Source organism: Capra hircus, chromosome 5 (assembly GCF_001704415.2).
Source record: "Capra hircus breed San Clemente chromosome 5, ASM170441v1, whole genome shotgun sequence".
NCBI classification, from domain to species: domain Eukaryota; kingdom Metazoa; phylum Chordata; class Mammalia; order Artiodactyla; family Bovidae; genus Capra; species Capra hircus.
Window position 1 is genome coordinate 95,764,983 of NC_030812.1, and position 22,190 is coordinate 95,787,172.

At 41.7% G+C, this 22,190-nt stretch overlaps 1 protein-coding gene across 6 annotated transcripts in view; it reads left to right on the forward strand.

The window, feature by feature from the left end:
- GPR19 (G protein-coupled receptor 19) overlaps positions 2,969–22,190 on the forward strand; it is a 34,684-nt gene continuing 15,462 nt past the window's right edge. The window contains exons 1-5 of one of the 6 annotated variants that reach the window (XR_001918106.1): positions 2,972–3,645; positions 4,204–4,542; positions 14,857–15,013; positions 17,446–17,601; positions 17,703–18,891. The gene's annotated coding sequence lies outside the window, so the exon portion shown is untranslated. The other 5 variants (XR_001295734.2, XR_001295733.2, XM_005680817.3 and 2 more) reach the window with 5 other exon arrangements.

Below are 22,190 nucleotides of genomic sequence, written 5' to 3' on the forward strand. Positions count from 1 at the left end.
TTCTAGTGTGCTGTTTAAAAAAAAAACTTTTTTTTTTTTGTCTGTATATACATACTTTCCTACCCTTCCTCCCAGCTAGAGGTAGTCATATGACATAGTTCTGAGCAATGAGATGTGAGAGGAAGTCTGTTAAGTCATATGGGAAAGATTTTTCACTCTGATAACGGAGGACACAAAGAGAAAGCATTTTTCTCTTTTCTTTTTTCCCTCCCTCTATCCCTTCCTTTCTCTTTGAACATTTCATATGAGAACATGATGTTCGGTGCTACGGCAGCCATCCTGAGACTGTGACAGAAGACTACTAAGTTGAGGATGGCAGAACAGAAAGATGCAAATGCAATAAAGAAGCCAGCCGGGCAAAGATGAGGATGGCAGAGAGCCTAGGGTGGAGTTCTCTAGCTGTCGCAAGAGTATTGTAGCAGAGATGATGTCCTTAATGGGCACTGCTAAATATTCACAACCAAAGTTCACCCTTTTTTCTCCCATATGCCCCTACCCCCCTTGCTAATGATTCCCTTCCATCTGACTGCAGTATTCTTTCTTCAGGTGTGACAAGTGTACTAGAATTACTCCCAACACTTGAAAGAGTGCAGGGCTAGAAGCTGCAGCACAGATCTCTGGCAGTCCCTTGTTCACCAATAAAGATTCACGCACAAACACTGCAATTTGGCTGTAACATGTTTAGTACTTTTAAAATCTTTAAAATTATGTCATGAAAAAAATTCTATCACTCAGTTAATAAGTAAGATTGAAAGTGAAAGTCGCTCAGTTGTGTCTGACTTTTGCGGCCCCGTGGACTATAAAGATCATGGAATTCTCCAGGCCAGAATACTGGAGTGGGTAGCTGTTCCCTTCTCCAGAGGATCTTCCCAACCCAGGAATCGAACCCAGGTCTCCTGCACTGCAGGCAGATTCCTTACCAGCTGAGCCACAAGGGAAGCAATAAGTAAGATTATATTGTATTGATTCAACAAATTTGGGGTAATTGGGAATGCATAGACAATTCCTAGTTCAGCAGTTCCTTATGTTGGGGTCACAATAATTTAAGAACCCATATTTACATAAATGTGACTACAAAAGGCAGCAGTTTTCTCACTGCCTTACAATGTCAGGGTAATTACAGTAGAGCATGCTCAGAATGCTGCTAAATAAATAATATGGATAGCTTTTTTTTATTTCATGGATAACGTTTTTAGCTACTGACTGTGGAAATTCTGGAAGTCTATTTCCTGAGTTGCATGACAAACTGAATGGGTAACCAATTCACTGGTGAGTTTCTTTTACTCATTAAAAGATTTTTTTTCAGTGAACAAAGATAAAAGTTTTATTTGACCAGTTACTGGTCTTACACTAACGTTTTCATCACATGTAAATGAACCAGTAGTCTCAAAGGATTGGTAGCTCTGTATCAACTCTTCATCCAATTTCCATTCTCTATTTCCATTAGCACCATCTCATCATGTGCAATAAAAGCATTGTTTCTTTTACAGTTGTTGACTGCCTTGACAAAGTAAGCAGTGTTTATGAGTCAGTCTTAATCACCTTAATAAGTGAACAAAGAATCAATTCAGCTTATCTACATTTCTTTTCCTTCATGGAAAAAAGTCAATTCAATCCTGCTTAGAAAACTGGCTATCACCTTACCTCAACCAAATGAGTGCAACCTTAGATAATGGAGCAGGACTTTTAAGTTCCTTCTGACTTTGGTACCAATTGTTGCCTTAAAAGCATCCAAATTGCTACATTTACTACATTTTACTATCACGTCAAATATGAGAAAAATCTAGAGGTTAACTTTTTAAGGTTAAGGCTCTCTGAGAACCATGGTGGAAGTGCCCAGAGCCTGAAAATTTGGCCCCATTTGCACACATGTACATACTTTTCCCTTACTTAATTTCACGACCTAAAAATCTCACCTTCCTTTTGTAGAAAGTTTCTATTACAAATTAAAGTCTTCAAATTCATTATTTGAAACCTAACAAATAGTCCCATTAAAAGTCCAAATTGTAAACATCAAACTCAAAGATACAGATGCTATTATCCAACTCAAAGATACAGATCTAGGTTTAGCTGAATCTACCAGCAACTGAAGGCCGTTTAGAGCACATTAAAATTCACCATTAGGAACTCTTCCATCAAAAATACGTTAAAAAAATTTTTACTTGCCTTGTTTTCAAACGGATCTAGCCATATCTATAATATAACCAAAGTTTCACCAGATATTATCATCTTGTATCATAGCCTTCTAACCCATTTGAAACTGATTTTGAAGGGAACTTAAAGCCATTTTTTAAAAATTTGCTTGTTGGTTGGTGCTTTTTCCGGCTATTGCTTCTAGAGTCACCAATTTTTAGTTTCAAAATTTGCATGGCTGCCTTCTTGACTCTGCTGCAAGAGATTCTTAATCATGGAGGTATTGCTCGAAATTTAAGTAAGATGGGCCTAAGCGTTAGGGTTATTTGCATCTTTTCCATTACAGAGTCCATATTTTTAACAAGTACCTAAATTCCATCTCCGCTTTGGGCCTTAGAGTTGCTGCTTACCAATTCTTAGTTATTTAAGAGTGGCGCTATCACGTTCATTACCTTCAGTACACGACAGATCTGACAAGAGAACGGTTTCTGAGTGTTCAAGAGCTTTCATTACCGCTCGTATTTTCCCTGGTTTCAGGCTTACACTTAACCTGTCCTGGTATCAACCTCCCATCCGTGTCCCCGGCTTACAACTACACCCCAGAACGTGTCCTTACACGCCAGGATCTCGAGGCGGGACCCAGCGGCCGTCCGAGGTAGTAAACAAAACCTAGCGCATGCGCAGTGGCGACAGGCGTGTAACCTGGTTTGCTAGCAGCCAATAGGATTTTTCGTACAGTAAAAAGTGGAAAAACAAGAATCTCCACACCGCTCTAAGGTGATACAGTGTGTTGGCTTCTTCTGTTTTTACATACTTCTGACTTTTGTTTCTGAGGAACTTGTGGGGCCTTCGAGGCGTCGCAAGAAGCCCTTCCTAGAAGGGAAAACAGCCGCTGGCGTGTTGCCTACTTCTAGCCTCGTTTGTTCTCGCCGTGGAGTCTTGATATTTTTAATTTGATTACAGCATTAAATCACTGCACTTGGTGGAGGGGAGGGGAGAAGAGAAAAAACTCTACGCTCCGGTCTGGCTCAAACATCGCGAGATTTGCCTGCGCGAAGAGCAACCCCGCCCCCCACAACTGTATGAGGTTGCGCATGCGCCTGACTAATTTTTTTTTTTTTTTTTTAAGCGCGGAAACGTTTTGAAACTTTTTGGTGAATAACAGTCAAGCTAGTTTGACCCTCGAGAAAGGTCGGAGGATAATTTACGTTGGCGCGATGGATTCAAGCACACAACACTACTTTGCTCGAGATTTTGCAGTAACTACTCCACATGCTCGTACGGTGGTTCCTCTTTTCCTTACTGTGCGTCTGCCGTGAATTCTCTGAGAATTCAGCGAATCGAATAATAAAGGAGTGGACATGGGAGAGTCGTTCAGGCTTGAAAACCAGAGTGATGGGCTTTATGTATTTGGAAAGATAACCCTGGGTGCGACAGAAGGAATAAATTTTTAAGGACCGTGAAAAAAAAATTTTTTTTTTTCCTGGAGACCAAGAGGGATTGTGAAGTAAGGTAATGCAGAGGGAAGGAGAAGATGGGGAAATAGAAGCGGTGAAGGAAGGCAGTAACTACACAGCCCAGTGGAGAGGGAAAACTAGGAAACAGAGCTCTTGGTAGTAGAGGAGTGTTCCCCAACACTACTTTTTTTTTTTTTTTTTGCACCAGGGACTAGTGTGGAAGACAGTTATTCCATGGTGGGTGGGGGACAGGGGATGGTTTCAGGATGAGTCAAGCTCATTACATTTATTGTGAACTTTATTTCTATCATGATGGCATCAGCTCCACCTGAGATCATCGGGCATTAGAGCCTGAAGGTTGGGAACTCCTGCAGTAGAGAACGTTTCCCACCAGATAGTGTAAAGATGTTCGTGTTTCTAAACAGAAAGACAGAAATGCCCCCATACTTAGTTCCTCTTGAGTACGGTGGAAGTCCCTAAGTGAGTGGGCCAAGGAGGATTCTAGAAGCCAGAGTCCTGAACAAGGACTGAGGTTGGGATGAGGAAGTAGAGGAGTTTGGAATTCTGGGAGCATCTTGGGAGAACTGACTAATCTGACTTCTTTCTCTCTCAGGATACGTGGGGCACCTGGGCGAGCATTCAGTTTCTTCCTGCAGTGTCCTGGCCCTGCGGGTCCCTTCAGCCACACCTCAGGCAGGATGCAGTGTGGATTTCATGGAGTGGAATAGTGGAACTGAGCTATCAAGACACCAGCTTGTTACAAAAGTACATACATTCTGCTTTTTAGCCTCCAGAGTCACTTGGTATGAGAGTCCATCTTGATATTGGCAGCAATCTCTAGTCAACTTTTGATTTTGAATATATTTTGATTTTTTATGTACTGTCTGGAATACAAGGCAGAGGAACGATGCACTATGTGATTTTAGTCGACCAGCAAAGGAATTGCTTGTAGGTAAGCAATATAGCTTCATCTGTAAGAAACACTCAGTATAGAAAGCCACAGGACTTAAGTTAGCAGTGAAGGAGAAGGATCCAGGTATCAATCAATAGAATGGAAATGCTTCAGTAAGAAAGGTCCAGTCCTGGTAGTCCCCTATCAGGAAGTTCTCCCTAGAGCAGTTCACTTCATTTTGGCAGCCTATAGTATAGCCTAGGAAACGGCAACCCACTCCAGTATTCTTGCCTGGAGAATTCCATGGACAAAGGAGCCTGGCAGGCTACTGTCCATGGGGTGACAGAGTTAGACATGACTGAGCAGTTAACACTAGTGTAACCTAGTAACTGAGCCACATGTGTGTCATTTGTGAAAATGTTCTGGAAAAAAAAAAATCTACGCATGCAATAGAATAGGGTTTCTGCATTGATGCCTTCATATTTTGGTTTTAGGGAGTGGGATCATCTAACTGTAAGAAGTGAGATCTCTTAGTACGGTGTTGCAGAAAGGGTATAGAATTGAGAATCAGACCTGGAGTTTAATGCTAAGGTATGACAGTCTCTCTGTGTGACCTCTCTGAGTCTCGATTTTCCTGTGTGTCAAATTAGAACAGTAGTGTCTTCTTCATAGGATGACTGTAAAGATGAAACAAAATATTGTTGACAACTGCATGAGTTACTAGCATAACTTATAGTGTATATTTAACAAATAAGAGTTTCTGCCTTGAGCTTCTCACCATTTATGCCTGCCATCTCCTCACCAAAATGTGCATGCTCAATGTAGCATCTGTATTCAAAGAACCTGAGGCTAGATTCTTTACCTTGCCTGCACATTAGAATCATCTGGGGAGCTTTAGAAAGTCCTAGTGTCCAGGCTTCACCTTCAACAATTCAATCAGAATCTCTGGAAGTAGAACCCAGATATCAGTATTTTGTTAAAGCTCCTCATTCTGCTGCCAAGGTTGAGAACCACTGCTCTGACTACACAAGTGGTGCTGTCGGTACTTTCAAATGAGAATAGTGAGAATCAAGGCTGTGTTTGTCGCCTTTCAGTGAGTAGAGAATCACTTGGACAGGGAAGGATGGCATGTGTGGGTCACAAATTTGAATTTATAAGAGAAAGGGCACTTTCTTTAGGTTTCTAGGGAAATAAGTAATTCAGAAGTTGAAACCACCATACTACTGCTGTTATTGATGCCAGGATATTGTGGTTATTGGCAGGCTCGGCAGTGGAGAGTTCATGGAATTAAAAAAAAAATACACACTAAGACGTCAGTCATTTCCTCTGCCAGTCGCTTCCTCCCCTTCCTTGTCCTTTCTCTTTATAATATTTGCCAATCTGTTAGAGAGTGTTGAGGGGGAAGCACAAGAGCTCTGCTCCATCGCCATGCCTCCAGCTGATTTGATCCACTTTATATCTGACTTTGTTGTTGCTCAGTCGTGTCTGACTCTTTGCAACCCCATGAGCTATAGCAAGCCAGGCTTCCCTGTACTTCACTATCTCCTGGAGTTTGCTCAAGCTCATGTCCATTGAGTCAGTGATACCATCCAACCATCTCATCCTCCATCGCCTTCTTCTTCCCTCAGTCTTTCCCAGCATCAGGGTCTTTTTCCAATGAGTCGCTTTTTGCATCAGGTGACCAAAGTATTGGAGCTTCAGCATCAGTTCTTTCAATGGATGTTCAGGGTTGATTTCCTTTAGGATTGACTAGTTTGATCTCCTTGCTCTCCTTGAGCTGAGTCAAACTGACTGCCTCCTAAGAATTTGGATCAGAATATTGAGAGACTGGGTCATATATTTTCTCCTCAGCTTTATGGAAGTATGACTGACAAATAAAGGTATACAATGTGATGTGATATATGTACATTGTAATGTACATTGTGATGACCACAGTCAAGCTAAATAATATCCCATCTCACATAGTTACCATTTTTGCATGTGTAGTGAGAACACTTGAACTCTCTCTCAGTAAATTTCAGGTATACGCTGTTATTAACTATAGTCAGCATGATATATGTATATAAGGTCTCGAAAACTTGTTTATCTTATAATTGAAACTTTGTACCCTTGACCAGTATCTCTCCCTGTAGCGAAATCCCGCAGCCCTGTAACCACTATTCTACTCACTGTTACTATGAATTTAACTTTTTTAGATTCCACGTATGAGTGAGATCATGCAGTATCTGTCTTCCTATGTCTGGCTTATCAAAATTTTCTTTTTTAAGGTTGAATAATACTCCAGTGTGTGTGGGTGTGAGGCGGGGGGGGGCGGTTTGGGTGGGTATTTGTATATCACATTTTCTTTACTCATTCATCTGTCAACAGACATGTTGTTTCCACATATCTTGGCTATTGTGAATGATGCTTCTATGAACATGGGAATGCAAACATCTCTTCTAGACAGTGATTTTTATTTCCTTTAGGTATATACACAGAAGTGGACTTTCCAGGTGTCTAGTGGTAAAGAATCTGCCTGCCAACGCAGGAGACATAGGTTTGATCCCTGGGTCGGGAAGATCCCCTGGAGGAGGGCATGGCAGCCCACTCCAGGATTCTTGCCTGGAAAATTCCCTGGACAAAGGAGCCTGAGGGGTTCCAGTTTATGGAGCTGCAAAGAGTCGGACACGACTGAGCGACTAGACAACAGTATACCCAGAAGTAGGCTTGCTGCATCATATTGTAGTTCTGTTTTAATTGAGACTGGTTCATTTAGACAGAAGCATTGAAGTTGTAAGGTCGTGTAACTTGCAGAGAGCTAAGACCACCATTTGTGCATCAGTAATCAGAACAAGCTGATTGCAAAAGAGAAGCAGGTGAATGCTGCTAATTAAGAGAGAGAAAATGGGAGAGAATAGGTCTTGTAGCCTCAAGAGAGAAAGAGATGGAGTCGGTGGCTATCTCAGCTCTGACAGCTTTCTGTCCCTTACTTCAGTCCCATCTTTGGTCTCACTGCCACTTCCTGTTCTTGAGTTCCCTGCAGTTCTTCTTCAGTCTTTATAATAAATCCACCTCCACCCGAGTGGCTTTCTTTTTTCCCCTTAGATAGCTCTCTAATGTGGCTAGTTGTGTTCTCCGTTTCCTCCTGCTCTTGGATTAATAAAACCACAATTTACCACAACAGGAACACACACATATGCAGCAGGGACACTTACTTAACTCACTATTGCTCAAATATGTCAAGAAAAAGTAGTTCTCGTTGCTTTCTAGAGTTTTCATGTAGGTATGTTATCTATTATTGCATAACAAAACTCCCCCAAACTTAGGAACTTAATAATAAGCATTATCTTATCATTTTTGTGGGTGAGGAATATGGGAACAGCTTAACCAGGTAGTTCTGGCCTGGGATCTCACAAAGTTGCAGTCAGGATGTTGTTTGTGACTTCCCTAGTGGTACAGTGGATAAGAATCCACCTGCCAGTGCAGGGAACATGAGTTCAATCCCTGGTCCAGGAAGATTCCAGAACGTAGAGTACGTGTGTGCTTAGTCACTTCAGTCATGTCCAACTCTCTGTGACCCCGTGGACTATGACCAGCCAGCCTCCTCTGTCCATGGGATTCTCCAGGCAGGAATACTGGAGTGGGTTGCCATATCCTTCTTCAGTGATAAAGTATGAAGTGAGTGAAGTGAAGTCGCTCAGTCATGTCTGACTCTGCAGCTCCATGGACTGCAGCCTACCAGGCTCCTCCATCCATGGGATTCTCCAGGCAACAGTGCTGGAGTGGGGTCCCATTGCCTTCTCCACTGCAGCGTGGAGTAACTAAGCCTGTATGCCACAACCACTGAGCTTGCACACCCTAGAGCCTGTGCTCTACATAAGAGAAGCCACTGCAGTGAGAAGCCTTTGCACTACAACTGGAAATTAGCCCTCCCTTGCTGCAACTAGGGAAAGCCCATGTGCAGCAGTGAAGACCCAGCAGAACAATGACAGCAAAAGGTGTCGTCTGGACTGCAGTCGCTTGACTAGGGCTGGAGGATCTGATACCGGGGTGGCTCACTGCCCGGTTGCTATTTGGCGCTGGTTGGTGAGAGGCCTCAGTTTTTCATGCATGGACCTCCTTACAGTACAGCATTGGTGTCCTCATGACATGGTGGCTGGCTTCCCCAAGAATGAGTAATTCAAGAGGGAGAGAGCCAGGCAGAAACTGTCTTTCTGATGATGTAGCCACAAAAGTTACAGAGAATCACTTCTAACACATCGTTTTAACTGGAAACAGGTTGTAAGGATGGCCCATGTTCAAGAGAAATATTGTTAGTTGTCACCATTTGAAGGGAGGCGTATCGAAGAATTTGTGGACATATTTTAAAGCCACCCCAACTGTTTGATTTGAAAAACCAACTAAGTGTCCAGTTCAGTCTCAAATATAGTTCAATCAGATTTCATTATTTAAGTGGTTTCTTTAAGTAGCATAAGTCTCCTTTGGATAAAAATGTGTCCTATTTCATAATGTTTCCTAAGGAGGTCCCGACATCTTCTCTGATGATAATGTCCATTTGTATGAAGGGTGGGGAGGGGTAACATACATTCCTGTGGACTCATGAGTAAGGGGTATTCCCTGGCTTCATCCTGGACCTAGTGTGTGCACCGGCAGGGTTCTTGCATGATGCCCCTTGCTGGCCTGATCACTGGGGAACCTGCTGGCCTGTGATGCTGAAACCTGGATCTCATGAATTCATGGCCCGTTTTTGGCTTCAGGCAAATCTCCCAGGGAGGAACAGGCTCTCCCCCTTAGAGACTCTGCTTCTCCTTGGCTCTTGCTATCGAGTCGCTTCACCTGACCACAGCAGGCCCTATGGCTGTTAGTTTAGCATCCATGCTTCAAAGGAACAGGAAACGCTTGGGATGGTCAGCTGCTCTGTATGTCTGTGTACGCTGTAGAAAAGTTGCCGTTGGCCCAAATGGCCATGCAGAGTTCAGAATGAGGTGTGAGGGGCCTTGGCAGCTGTTTCCAGAGGGGAGCAAAAGCAGAGATCTCTTGCCCTGAGTGCTCCTCTCAACCTGGAGGTAACTTACTGTGGTATGCAGAATTAGGACACCTATAGATATTTACCCTAGTACTCAGATCCTGTGAATATGTTACCTTCCAGAGTAAAAGGGACTTTGTAGATATGACTAAGTTAAGGCCTTGCGAGAGGAGGTTATCCTGGATTATCTCGTGGATCCAGCCTAGTGACTTTCCGATCTGAGATCAGAGTCACAGGGAGTGACTCTGGAATGGCTAAAGTTACTCTCCATTACTCTCTGACTGTGGAGTAATGGTTAAAGAGATACAGGATGGTTGGTTTTGAAGATGGAGTAAGGGAGTTACAAGCCAAAGGATGGAAACAGATTCTCTCTCTGTAGTCTCCGGAAGAGAACACAGCCCTGCTGTCACCATATCTGAGCCCTAAGACTGATGTTGGATTTCTGACCTACGATACCATAAGACAATAGAGTTGTGCTATTTGAAGCCATTGTTTCCAGTAATTTGAAAGAGTCACCAAGAGAAAATGAATACTTCCATATCCTTCTTTGGCCTAGGAGTCAGGTCCAGTGACTGGCTGCTTTATTCTCCTTTATCTCTTTCTCTCTGAACCTGAGATCTAGAGGGAGAGACTCTTACTCTCTGTGTGGCGTGTCCTTGTCCACCACAGAGCAGAATTTATTACTTTCCATTTTTACTCAGACAACAGGGTTGAAAGTACAGTGCGGTAAACACCCACAGACTCTTCACCTATATTCGCCCGCTGTTACTTTCCCTTTCTGATTATGTATGTGCATATTATTTCTTGTTTAACTATGTGTGGGTAACTTGAATTCATCTTGACCCTTCATCCTTAATTCTTCAACGTCTCCTAAGAATAAGAAAATCCACCCATTAACTACAATTCCTTTCTCACACCTAATAGAAATAATGATTTCATGACACCACCTAATACAAATCACAAGACGAATTTCCCCAATTGTCCCCAAAATATTTTAGAGCTATTTTATGTATTATATATTTTATATTTTAACTGTTTACATATTTTAACTCTCCCTCAGTCAGGATCTCATCAAATTACGTGCTTTGCAATTGGTTTTCTTTAGTCTCTTTAATCTGTCACAGCTCACCCTTCTTACTTTAAAACAATGACCTTCTGATAAGTCCAGACTAGTTCTCTTACAGAATATTCTATATTCTCAATTTGGTTGATTTTTTTCTTATAATGTCTTTGATTTGTTTCTCCAACCACTGCTTTTCCCACTCGCCTCCCCTCCCTGAGAGGCACACTGTATAGAGGTTTGATTATATTCAGATAAATGTTTTTAGAAAGAATACTTCATTAGTAATGTTGGGTAGGTTACATTGCTTTATGTTAGGCACTAATTTCAGGTTGTCCTGTTATAAGTCTGTTCATTCACATCTGACTCTGCGAACCTATCTATGGACTGTGGCCCACCAGTGTTAGTGATGCTAAATTTGGTTACTTGGTTAAGATGATGACCCCCCTCTTCCAGTCTCACCATTGAAAGTTTGTAAATAATCTACAAACAACCTGTTCCCAACAACTTTTCATCTCATAGTTGTGGTCCTTGCCTGAATCATTACACTGGGGCCTGCAAAAGTGGTGTTCTAACTATTATATTCTGCATTTATTAGCTGGCATTCTTTTGTAAGTAGAGCTTTCCTTTAAGAGAACTGTTTTAATGAATCTCAGTGCACAATCGGATAGTGGTTTGCTTTCAGCTTTGTTTAAAGCAGTTGGAGAGCTTTTGTTTTTTAAAAGGATGTGTTAACTCAAGTTAACTAATATCTCAATAGCATCCTCAATGTTTCCAGTTGTTTCTTTGCTTGGCTCCCAGGAGTTTTTTAAAATCCAAGCAATTCACCATGGTAGGATTTGAGGTAAGGTGGCTGAGAGGTTCACCAGTCTGTGGTATAAGGGAAGAAAAACTTCTAGATGGGAATCAAGAACCAGCATGATATTTCGACTGCAGCAGTTCACAGGAAGATCAGTTTGTGGAAGTTAAGGATCTAAAAATTAATTCCCATAGAACTGGCTTCAGACTCTGGGACCCTTTGGAAAATGTTTGCCTGCCCCAGTCTGAAGGCCTACTCTATGGTACCAGACAATCTGAGCAAAGTCTTCTATATTTGGTTGATGACAAATAAAGGAATTTTGAGAATGGCTTTCAAAACAGTAGCTTGGATTTCAAGCCTATTGTCTTGCTGCACACTCCTGTTTTAAATTTCGGAAGCTGAATATTTATTCCTTCTTTTTTCCTCATCACTTTGATAACTCTGAAGAGTGCCACATTCTCTATCCCCAAGGCCAATTGATTCCCCAGGCAGGCAGAGGAGAAAAAAAAAATCACATAAGTTATTTTCAAAATATGACCCCAGTTACACAAATATTACAGGATTTTATGGGTTTGGATGGAAGACAACTGTCTGTTTTTTTCAAAAAGGCTGGGAATAAGTTTGGTGATTATAAATATTTTTAATAGAATTAGTATATTACATAGCATTTTATAGTATTAATATTTCAGATTATGATTCCTTATGAAATCATTTTTATTTTATCATTAAGCTATGATGTACATGTGCAGTCATTCTAAAAAGAATGAATAATTTGATCTTTTTTTGCTCTCAAATGATTTAAAGCAGTCTTTCTGATTTCTTCTCTCAAAGGCCTATAGTACTGAATCACATCAGTCATATTAATAAGTTATTTTAAATGAATCCATTATTTATGATATAGAATAGTATAGTATAGTGTACCTGCTCTGCAGTCAGACTAAACAGTCCCAAGTCCTAGCTCCTGTACTAACTAGTGGTTGTGGGCATGTTACTTCTCCTCCCCGAGTTTCCTTGTCTGTAAAGCAGGAATGTTAATAACAGTACCTTCCTTATGGTTGGATGTGCTCAGTTGTGCAGTTGTGTCCAACTCTTTGCGGCCCCATGGATTGTAGCCCGCCAGGCTCCTCTGTCCATGGGGATTCTCCAGGCAAGAATACTGGAGTGGGTTGCCATGCCCTCCTCCAGGGGATCTTCTTGACCCAGGGATCCAACCCAGGTCTCCTGCACTGCAGGTGGAATTTCTACCGTCTGAGCCACCATAATTTGCTGAGAAACAATACATCACCCCAATCCCAGTATTTCTTTTTAACCAGTGTGATGACTGTTTTATTAAAAATACAATAATTTCTTTTATCAAGTTAGGCCAAACCTCCAAAAAGTCTATTAAATAAGAAAAATACAGTTAAGTTTTTCTCTGGTTGGATAGGAGGGTTAAATGAGATCATGGCTCATGGTATATAATTAGCTGGTTCTGTTGCTGTTATTATTATTCTTATTATTCACTCAAAGAAGAGAGATGATATTAAGTTACCATCTGACTAACTTTCTTAAGAATCTCTTCAAACACATGTCCAGCTTTCCTGATAAATTAATTTTCTGAAAGGGGCCAGTGTTAGAATTAACAGAGTTGAATTTCTCTGAGCCTTATATAGAAAAACTAGAATTAACTTGATTCTTATCCTAGAATAAAAGAAGTAAAAATGTCTTACGCTATGGACATTAAGCCAGGAAAGAGCTTAAATTTTGTGAAATTATACTGGAGCTTCTCCATGCTACCTCTTTTCTTAACAGAATTTGCATTACTGCACATTGAAAGTCAGTATTTCTACCTGAACCCCCCCTCCCCATAGAAATACAGTATTCAGAATTGCCATTCTTAGAATTCTGAGTTAGAAACAAACAGGTTATGTGTATGTCTAAAGAGACAAATGTATAGATTCAGTTCCTAACTTGGGATAGTCCAAATGTTATGCAAGGGATTGACCTTATTATTCAAATTTATGTTTATTTAAAATAATCCAGCAAGTCACATTAAACAATATTTATCTTTTCTCCTGTAAACTCATAAAGCATTCACAGTTGTTCCTAGTTCAGGTGTAGGTCTAGTGTATCTCCCACTTAAGACTGTTAGATCTAGATGAATGGCCTCATAAAAGTCAGAAGCCGCAATCTGAGAAGTATGTTTCCTGTCTTCTTCCACCCCCACCCCCCACCCCCACCCTGCCTTCTGATGGCATGCCACAGTCGTTCTGTGAAGCTGGCGTTTTCATTCTGTTGCACCTAAATAGATTTTTAAGGAAAGAAGCAATGAAGGATGGAGGGAGTTACCGTCACAGTGTCCATACTAATTCCTAGAATCCTTTCAAGATTTAGGGTCAGCAGCAATTCAGTAAAGAAGGGGCCCATTAGGTAAATTTGGCTCTGAAATGCTAATTGAAAGTCCTCCTCTGCAATTCAGTTCTGTTCCCTCTTCCTTTCTTTAGTCAGCAGGGTCCCATGGTGACTGGTTCTGAACGCAGTCATCCCCTTCAGCAGTTACCTAGCACCATGGCAACCGGGACGTCAGCGAGGCAGGAAAGACCCTGCACAAAACAGCTCCTACCAGACTCGCTCTCTGCCTCTTAACTCAGCCCTGCCTGAGGCCTAGGGATGGGGCTGAAGACATCTGAACATGCACACTCAAGAAACCTACATATTTCTGTGGTTGTGCCTGTGAGCATAGATATATGGGCATATGGCAAACTGTGTAATGAGAATTTCCTCTCCACCCTCAAAACATGGAGCATGTTTAAAGGGTGTGGATGGATGGTGGGATGGGGGTGGGAAGATAGACATTTGATGATATGTAAAAATTATATTTGTGTTTATAAATAACAGTAAGTTGACAGTAGGGGAAGTTGGAGTCCTACTTATATATGGCCAGGTGTATATTTAGACACAAAACCTCAGGGAAATATTTTTTAAATGGTTCTATTTACTCGAGAGTGAAATAGACAAATGAGCGCTGAGGGGTTATAATGCTGTCCGTGGTGCTGAACACTTGATTTTTGTCAGATGTGCCAAGGTGGCTCCGGAGGGAGCTTAGGGAGCACCTTGCCAACTTAGAGTACAGACGACAAGAAAGAAAGGGAGGGCCTGGGGAGAAAGCATCCTTTCCTTCCCTTCCAAGCAATTCTGCATGTCCAGGATAAAACGTTCAGATGAGAAATAAAAGAGATAGTGGAGAAGGCTAGAGGTTTGGATGGTTGAATCTTCCCCTTTTCATATGGAGATTTTTGGTTAGAGCCAATCAGGTGGGAGATTTCTGCCTCTGTGCTCCTGAAAGGAAAAGTGAGGGGGAAGGGAGAGAAGCTGGCCACATTCTCCTCGTGAGCCACATGATCCATTTCCCATGTGACACATTCCAGAGCCCAGGAAAGGAGAAGGGAGGGGCACCAGGAGAGTGGGGCTGGGGGCGGGAAGATGGTTTAACAGTCAACCCTGCACAGCGTCATCTTGTCTTCCTACCAGGAAGCAGGCTGTGAGCCAAGGGGAAGGCAGAGGACAGATATGACTGTGTTCCCAAGCTTCTGTGGTGGTTTATGGCATCCTCCAAACTCCTCTACAAGCGTTGAACCTGACCAAGAAGACCCAAGGAGACCGTCTCTGAAATCAAGTCCAGATGGAGGTATGTGCTAGAGACCCCGCGGTTTCGTGGCTGAAATTTGGCTCAGAGGATATGATACCTTCTGTTTTCCAGGCCATTTGGAGATTTTGTCTCGGCTTACATGCGGGTTAGGGGCTTTTGATTTGTCACAGGTCCAGAAAAGATGCCTAGGTAGTTCTGTAAAATGCATAATTCACCACAATAACTGCCTGTTGAAGAAAAATGAGATGGACATTGTATACAGTGAAAATGAATAAAACAAAGCATTCATTGCTGAAAGAGATTTTTTTTCTTTGAATCCTGGAAAGAGGGAAAAAATAATGTTACTGACACCAGCCAGATTTCATATGTCACTACAATCAAATCCTGTTTCATGCTTTTTCAGCTGCTTATTCTGTGTCCATGTTCCCAGAGGTTATTGGCTGTGGCTGAGGGAGCCTGAGTGGGCTAGCATGCTGTTTCTTTGTGCTGTGTGATCATCTTCCTTTTCATGTCCCTGATACCAGGAGTGCTTGTGATTGTTTTCAGCTCTCTGTTAGGGATGGTAGGCTGTCCACCAAATCTCGTATCTTTTAGAATAGCTACCAAGAAGGCTCCCAGGAAGTTCTCAAAGGAATCTTCCAGAGTTACAGGCTAAAAGAATCTGCCATGCACTCAAATCTTGATTCCTTTGGTTATTTCTACCCAGCACAAAGAAAGGAACTAGCAAATTTACATTTTATTTTGTCTTTATTTAACAAATACTTATAAAGTTCTTGCTATGTGTAAGGCATCATTCCAAGCACACTCAGTTATTTAATCTGTATAATAACCTTCTGTGGGAATTATTATTAGTACCCACATTTTGGAGATGAAGAAACTAAGGCACAGAGAAGTTAAGGAACTTTCCCAAGGTCACACAGCTATCAAATAGGAGAAATGGGGTTTGGAGTGAAAAAACTTGACATCAGAGTCCATGCTGTTAACCACTGAACTATGTTGCTTCCCTGCTTCTTTTATTTCAAATGATGTCAACAGTTGGTTTGGCTACAAATTGTGTTCAGCTGACACTACTAGAACGTTGAATTGGCTTGCCTGGCTAAAACAGATCCCCAGTGAAGTCTATATTTAATTTTTAATTATCCCACTAGTCACATTCTGTACCCCCAAATAACTCAGTAAAGTAATTGCCTGTTCTTCTCTTCCCTTGTGCTGTATAGATATCTGGTAGTAAAACACTGTGTTGCTATGGTGACCAAATGATATCTAAAGGGAAAAAAGAAATCTAAAATTACATCATGGTTGATTTTTTTTTTTTTTAACTAAATCCAGAAACATTCTTCCATCCTCAGGACCTAGTAACAAGACCAGCTTAACCATATATCTTTAACAGTACTTACTTGGTTTTCAAAATAAAATAAATAAAAACTTCTAAAATTATAAACAGAAACTATGTTTTATCAAACTGACTAGATTTATTGCTTTAAAATAACATTATCATACTTTAAAACAGGGAATAGACCTCTCTTTTACAAATTATCTTAGGTTTTATGGGAAAAAGAGGGATTTTTTTTAAACTTCTGGAAGTATCTGAAATATAAGGTTTGCTTCCTCTTGGTCTGTGTCATTCCCCTTCTGGCCCCTGATAAGAAAAGATGACATCTCATTCTTATATGCTGTGGGAAAACTGAGAGAAATTACTGGGTGGGTCAAAGATATAGAGAGAAAGAAAAGGGGGTAGGAATTAAAAATTTGTGAAATTCCTTAGTATAAGATGTTTCCCTTCAAGCTTTCACTGAAAAACGCTTTGAGAGGAGGGTGTCTCCCTGACACCCTGAACTTTATTGAACTTTAGTTCTTAGATTAAGCCTTTGATCCTTGCTGAAATCTACATTTCCCTGGAACAAGTACACTTAACACTATCGTAGTCATCTGAAGTCAGCTTCTGGACAGAAGGGACCCACTTCTTCCATCTCTGGATATCTAGCACTTAGCACCTGGCCTGTTTATGGTATCGTCTCAATATGCACTTGTGAATGAAGAGTGGGAAGACTGAAGACTCTGACAGCATTCTGGGGTCCCATATCTATTTTGTTTTGCTTGCTTTTATGGGGAAAGGTATTGAGGAGGTTAAAGTGTAGTAGGAGAGAACATGGCAACAGTCAATGTCTGAAATTTACATATGCTAGTCAGACCAACCCTGGAGCAGACTAGAGTTCAAGAAAGATCCATAAATTTTTTTCCTGCTGATTACCAGTCCCCCTGACATTTTATTTACATTTAAAATGTAGTTCTCTGGATATTTGTATTTACATCTAGATGGAGGCACCCTGAATAGTCTCATTTTCCTCTGATGTTTTTTTGGCCTGGCATCATCTCCCAAGTTGAGATAGTTCACTTTGAGAATGCCTTGAGAAGATCAGTTCCTGCCCCAGGCCGTCCTGTCCTAACCAACCATCCCTCCCACTCCCTAGGACATTGCACCAAGATCCCATCCCACCGGACTACAGGACTCCTCCCTAGAGAACCATGGAAGCTTCAGAGTCAGAATGGATTGAGCCAGACTGCCTTTTCCATACTGTGGTGATTAGGACCTGAGTACAAGAGACTGTCTCAGAGCATCTTTAAAGGTTGCTTGGGATTTGAATTTATCAGGTTAATGACTAGGCTTAAAATAGTTACCCCTCCTGATAGCATAAACAAATATAACCCATTCTATTTTTTTCCCCAGCTTTGCTGGTGGCTCAGCGGCAGTGAGCCAATGCCAGTGCAGAAGCTGCAAGTTCGATCCCTGGGTTGGGGAGATCCCCTGAAGACGGAACTACAACCCACACCAGTATTCTTGCCTGGGAAATCCCATGGACAGAGAAGCCTGGCAGGCTACAGTCCATGGGGTCGCAAAAGAGTCAGACATGACTTAGGACTAAACAACAATTCTTCTTCCATCTGATTAAGGAACGTTAAGAACATTAAGAGTGGGGTTTGTGGATAAGGTGTGTGTCCTTTAATCCTGTCTACTCATCCGCCCAGCCTTCAGTATGGCCTGGAGTGAATGAGTTGTGGAAAAGAAACAGCCCGGCTGGAAACACTGTACAGCTGGGCCGTTGCTGCTTGCCCACTGCACACTTGCTGGCCTCCTCAGATGAGCAGGGCTGTGCCCACAAGAGGCTTGGATCTAGAAGCCTCTCCGGGCTTCCACTCGTCCCTCTCAAATCTGAAAGGGGACAGTCCTCTCAACCAGCTAAACAGGAGCAGACAAAGAGAAAGTGGAGAGGCTCCCCTGGAGGAGAGACCTTGCTAAGAACACTTTCAGCTTGGAGGCTGGGGATGAAAGAAGAACTATGAAGAGGAATAGTGAGGGTGCGTGAAGCTTGTGAAAGTGATACCTGGGTCCTGCCTTTCACTCACAGTAACTTCCAGCTGCTAGTCCGCCCTGCCCTTAGCAGATCCTTTCCTAGGATGTGTATGTGAGGAGGTAGAAGGAATAGAGACAAGGATCAGTGTATGGGTGCAATTTCTCCTCTGAGTCCAGACAAACAGTGGGTTGAGATGAGAGGACAGTTTAAAAAGCAAAAGGACAGTTACCATCATGAATATATTTCCCTGTTTGTAGCGTCATTTTTCCTGGGCCAAACTTGGAAAACGCTCATCTCTCAGAGCCTGTCATTCAGCATATTTCCAAGGCACTGAATGACTGTCATGTTTAATCTTCATGGAAGCTCTCTGATATGTGTTACTAGACCCAATTTCTGATCAGGAAACTGAAGCTCAGGGTAACTAATCTGCCCAAAGCCACACACAGCAAATAAAGCCAGCATCTGAATCCAGGTCTTTCTGGTTCCACTGTGTCCCAAAGGAAAATTCTTTCCTCTGTATTCTTTTAAAAATATTTTTTTTAATATTCTAGTAATAACAAATACAATTCTAGAAAATTTGGAAAATATAAAGACATATAAAAGAATAATGAAAATAAAAATCAGTTGTGGTCTGGCCACCTAGAAACAACTTATTTTAAAATTTTGGTGTTTTTCTTCTGTCTTTTTCAGTGCATATAGTGATAACAGAAGTAAACATTTGTTAAGCTCTGGCTTTGTTCTGGACATTGTTCTTAGCTCCTTTCTGTGTCATTTTTTTTTTCTCGCAACAAATCAATAACGTGTGGAGACTGATATTATTCTAATTTTACTGGTAAAGACAGTAAGCACATAGATGTTAAGTAACTTATACAAGAAACAGGTGATTTGAAACCCAGGCAGGTTGGCTCGAGAGCACAGTTTCTCAGCCCCAGCACTGATCTGCATCTTGGATCAGACAGCTCTGTGTTGGGAATGGAGCATCGGTCCTCTTTACTGTAGTATGTTTAATAGCATCCCTGGCCTCTCCCTACGAGATATCAACACTTTCCTCCCTGAGTTCTGAAAATCAAGAGCGTCCCAGTATTGCCAGATGTCCCCTGGGAAGCAAAAGGGCCTCTGGACCACTAGTCTAAGAACGTGTGCTTTGAACCATGTATGGTGGTTGAGATAACATAGCCTCTTCATATTTTAAGTGCGTTTCGAGTATTTTCTTCTACATGTCAAGAAAGAAATACACCTTTGAATTTGGATACAGGCTATGAAACCTGCCTGGGATGTCAGTGGCTTCAAAGAGCATAGGTAGGAAATTAGTTACTTCCAGAAAAATGCTCATTAGCGGACTTTTGTCACAGGTCTATCTTATCCCACCATTGCCCAGTGTGGAGAATGTGTTTCTCTCTCGTAACTTTTTCCGTGGTTCTGTGCACCTTTAGCCTTCAGGAATTGGGATTTCAAGCATACGCTTATGGTATAGCAGGGCAGTGCTTATCCAAAGTGTCAAAATATGTCCCAATCAAAGGGTGTCTGTGGCAAATAATTTCTGGCTAAATAAAATACCAAAGTTTGCTGGTTATTCATTTTTTTTAAAACTTATTATAATAAATTTAAGGATGTCAACATAATTATTTTCTTTTCTACATGACTACATGACTTCTTGGCTTGAAGATTGTGGTCTGAGTGCCAAGTGTTGCACATAATTCTGGATGTGTCTGTAGGAGTATATCTCATGTATGGACTCAATGTCACACCTACCTCCGAAGAGGAAGTTGAAAATTGCTGGTGTTGGTGATTTCGGTCAGTCGTTGCTTATATGCAGAGCGGATTAAAATAAGCACTGAGAAGTGATAGCAGTAGCATTTTGACTGATAAAATGTCTAAAAATATATGGCACTAAGATATGTTATTAACCATGTGAAACATATGCAAATATGTGTTCAACCATATTTTTAATCACATCTGACTACATACATAGTTGCATAATTTGTCCATGAAAAATACATGTGCTGCACATTCAAATCTAGCTTCTCCGTGAGCTTGAGGGTCGCTTTCTTGGAAAACCATGATTGAGGACAGTGGTGCAGATCAAAATTTACCCAGAGTGTTGATGTGAACTTGATGTGAGAAAAAGAGAAGTTTTTGGTAACTCGCTATTGAGTGCTTATACTCTATTCTTAATGAATCCTTCTCCTTTTCAAAAGGCTGTAGATCGCATCCACTGTTCAGCTCTTTGCTTTGAGTGTCATGAATCTGGTCTTTGCCTCCCGACATCTCTCCTATTTCAGTCTCATAACTAAAGATGTTGATACTGAAATCAGAGATTGGAAATGAAATTGAACATTTCCCTACAAAACTTGAATTCAACGAGCACACAGCAGCTGTTCAAACAATGTTTGTTGTAATAAACTGAGTTTACTGAGGTGCAAATTCCTTGGCCAAATTATTTTCTTCAAAACTTGAAAGATCCCATTCTAGGAAGAGAGGTGGAAAAATTGGTAGAGGACAGTTAGGGTTTCTAGCAAATACTTCTCCTCCCTAAGAAGTCTGGTGTTACCTGGGATGGGAAGCAAACACAGGTGGCAGGTTTTCTTAGACCAGACCGCTTCTGGTGAGGGATCTTCTGTAGGAGATTGTTGGCACATCCAGGGTAACTACTGAGGAGGGCTTGGCTGACCCCTCATTGCAATTCCTCTCTCCTTTGGAGACCAAGACTAGTGACCTCAGACTGGACCCCAGCATCCCTTAACAGATTCCCTTTCCTCCCATCAAAGTGCACTTTCAGGAGGAGCTCTCCACCAGCTGAGAGTGGTGGCTTATAAGTTAAATGAGTGTGTGTTGCTCATTATGATGTCTGCCTGTCAGTTTTAGTACATACAGCGAACATGACCTTAGAAATCATCTGGACCAACTCATTTTTGTTGCAGACATGGAAACAGAGATGCAGGGAGATTAATTTACTTGAAGTCCTTACACTGATATAAAAATAAGATCTGGGTCTCTTGATTTGCTGTTCAGTGCTTATAATCAGAATTATAGCTTGGGTTTCTCAGCCTACAGTCTAACATTAAAGGTGAAGTAGAAAGTACTACATTCTTTAAGCTTTTGGGGGTTTCTAATATCCTAGATACTGGTAGGGTGGTAGAAGGTGATAGAATGGCTGGTATGAGTTTCATTCTTCACACTCGGTTTTATAACAAATCTATATTGAATGTTTCTGTTGCTGCTGTCACAAATGAACACAAACTTGGCCACCACAAGTGCAGCCATTGATTACGTAACAGTTCTGCAGATCAGAAGTCTGGGTGGGCTTGACTGGTTTCTCCGCTTAGAGTCTCACAAGGCTTCAGGGTGTTGACAGGACAGCACTCTTTGTAGAGGTTCCGGGGCTGATCCCCCTTCCAAGCTCGTATCTGTGGTTGGTAGCATCCCGTGCCTCGTCCTTGTAGGACCAAGGGCACGTTTCCTTGATGGCTGTCAGTTGGGGGCCACCCGTAGCTCCCCAAGGCTTCCCCCTGGTTCTTGCATGTGGGTCCCTCCACCTCAGAGCCAGAACAGCATACCAGTTCCTTCTCACTCTTGGAATCTGTCTCTGGCCTCTATTGTAGCTCTCTGCTGTCAGCTGAGAAAGTTCTATCTCTGAAAGGGCTCATTAGTTTGGGCCCCCTGGCTAATTCCAGGTCATCTTCCCATTTTAAATTGCACAGCCATAATTGTATATGTAGAGTCCCTTTTGCTATTTAGTCTGACATATTGACAGGAGTGAAAGTATGGACGTCCTGGTAGGGGGTGGCATTCTGTCTATATGTTGTCTGAGTGTGTGCTAAGTTGCGTCAGTTATTTCCAACTCTGTGTGACCCCGTGGACTG